The following is a 2,882-nucleotide window of genomic DNA, read 5'->3' as shown; positions in this document are numbered from 1 at the left end:
TAATACTTGCTGCCCCTCTCCATCAAAGAGGCCTGCCTGCCATTGGTCAGCTCTTATCCTAGAGCAACCAATCACAAATCGATATCGTAACGCAACGAAGAGGCAGGGGAAAAAGAGAAAATTATATTTCCGATTGGACAAGAGCCCCTGAGGCGGGAAAATTAGAACAAGAAAGGGCAGGGGGCTGGGGGCGGGCTCCACGCAGGTCAAAAAGAAATAATAGACTTGGAAAGGTGGGCTGGATAGCTAGGAGTAGGAGTATGGACAAGAAAAGACGGAGAAGAGAGCTGGGCGTGGTGGTGCAGGCCTGTAATCCCAGGATTCTAGGAAGCTGAGACCAGAGGATAACAGGTTCGACCTCAGCCTGAGCGACCCTAGTGAGACACTAGCTCAAAATTTAAAAAAATAAATACATAAAAAGGTCAAAAGCCCTGGGTTTAATCCCTAGTACCACAAATACATAAACAAACAAACAAAATAAATACAGCTTTTAAGAGGATGGAGGGCTGGGATTTAGCTCAGTGGTTCCGCCGCCTGCCTCGCAAGCAAGAGCAAGGTCCTGAGTTCGATCCCTGGCACCCAAAAAAAAAAAAGAGGATGGAGATGAGAGAGGACCATGCATTTTAGAGGTAATGCGATTGAATGAAAAATAGGAGGTGTGTACTTTCTGGGCAGATACCGTGTCGGGGAATAACAGTGATGTTTATGTGCAGTCTAGGAAGGATGCCCAGTCTCTGGACTTTTCCTTGAAGTACATACTGTAAGAGGGTAGTGACTTCTTCCTCTTTCCTCAGATTACAAGTGTAATCTAATTTAACTCTTAAAAACAGCACGCATCCTTTTTTTTTAACCCAAGGCCTTGCATACATTAGGCAAGCACTATGCCACTGAGCTACATTTTCAACCCCCCCCCGCCCCCCTTTAAATTTGATTTTGGGACCGGGTCTCCATAAATTGCCCAGGCTCCCTTTGAACTTGTGATCCTTCTACCTCGGCCTCCAGTGTAGTACAGGCATGTAGCACCACGCCGAGCTCTATCATCCTAATTTTATGGACAAGAAAACAATTTGAAAGAAGTTCAGAGTCTAGTTTGCTGAGGCAGTTGGGAATCTGTCCCTCACTTCCTGGTCCTCAGTTCTTTGTGCCTTGAAGGAATTCAATCAAGACACGTGGGCAGTGCACAAGTGTAGGTAGAATTCTCTGTAGATAGGCAGTGCCAGGAGGCATCTGCACTGAGGGGGAGTTTGAATACGCTTCGATGCACACAAAAGTTACTCCTGGGGTTCAGAGAACCGAGATCAGTATGATGATTACAAACATTTCACTTAGAAGTTACTTTGGAATGGTAAAATGTCTTTTTGTCCTTTTCTTTTCTTTTTTTGGGGGGGGCGGGTACCGGAGACTGAACTTGGGACCTTTCGGTTGCAAAGCAGGCAGCAGAACCACTGACCTAAATCCCTTTTGGTCCTTTTCAGATGGTCAGTGTTTCCTCAGGGGCTTTAATCATATAAGGAACTTTCAAAGGAAGATTCATTCTTAATTTCTTTTTTTTTTTTGGTACCAGGGATCAAACTGGGGTCCTTGTGCTTTCGAGGCAGGCACTGGAACCACTGAGCCAAATCCCTGGCCGATTCATTCTTAATTTAAACCAGGTCCCAGCCAAGGCAGGAGGCTCTTTAAGGAACATTTCCCAGGCCACAGGTGGTGGCACTCACCTGTGATCCCAGCACTCAGCAGGCTGAGGCAGGAGGATCGCAGCAAGTTCAAGGCCAGCCTGCACTGCATACTGAGTTAAAGACCAGCCTGAACTGCATAGGAAGACTCTGTCTCAAAAAATAAAGTAAATTTTAAAAGGAATATTTCCCTTCTTGGCGTCATTGGGCTGTAGGATATGCCAGCTAGGAATGCAGTGCGCCTTGCTCTGGAGTTGGACAGCCAGGTGGCCAGGTATCTGAAGGAATGCGCATGACTGTAACCTTAGGATGTCATTGTGCTCTGTGGGGCCACTTTGAGTCTGAGACCTAACAAATGATTATAAATGTAGTGTACACTGGAAGCTTTCTTTAATTAACTGGCAATACATGCTACCTTGGATCCCTCCCCCTTGTCCCTCAGGCCCCTTAATGCTTAACTACCTGACTAACAGATTACAAACCAGATCTGACTCCAAAACCAAGTGTACTTAAATATTACAAAAGAGCTGGGGATGTGCTTAGTGGTAGAACTTTTGCCAGGCATACATGAGGCTTGGGTTTGATCTGAAGGAAGTAGAGAGGGAAGAAAGGGGGGATAAACTGGGCATGGTGGCATCCACCTGTAATCTCAATTTCTGGAAGGTTGAGGCAGGAGAATCACAGCCTGGGCAAGTAGGCAACTTCAAATACTCTGGTTTCAAAAAACTAAAGAAGGGTTGGGGCTGGATATAGTTGGGCACATCTGTGATCCCACTACTTGGGAGGCTGAGGCAGGAGGATTGCCACAAGTTCAAGACCAGACTGAGCTACATAGTGAAACCCTGTCACACACACACACACACACACACAAATCCCTAAATCAAAAAATCAATAAATCAATAATGGGCTAGGGATGTAGCTCAGTGTGAAGGCTCAGGGTCCAATCCCTACTTTTAAAAAAATTACATAAAGATTTTCACGCTACCTGCCTCGCAAGCGGAAGGACCCAAGTTCAATCCCCGGTACCAAAAAAAAAAAAAAAAAAAAAGATTTTTAACCCAAGAACCTTTCCATAATAATACACAGTACTATATTACCAACTCTCTTGAGAATTTTTTGAGCCATTTTGTTATTCTGGGGGATTATTTAGAAGAGATTTCAGGGACCAGGGATTTAGCTCAGTGGCACCATGCCTGCCTTGAAAGCACA

Source organism: Heterocephalus glaber, unplaced genomic scaffold (assembly GCF_053883595.1).
Source record: "Heterocephalus glaber isolate CG9 unplaced genomic scaffold, H.glaber_assembly_v1.0 deba00001465, whole genome shotgun sequence".
NCBI classification, from domain to species: domain Eukaryota; kingdom Metazoa; phylum Chordata; class Mammalia; order Rodentia; family Bathyergidae; genus Heterocephalus; species Heterocephalus glaber.
Note: the sequence above shows the minus strand (reverse complement) of the source record.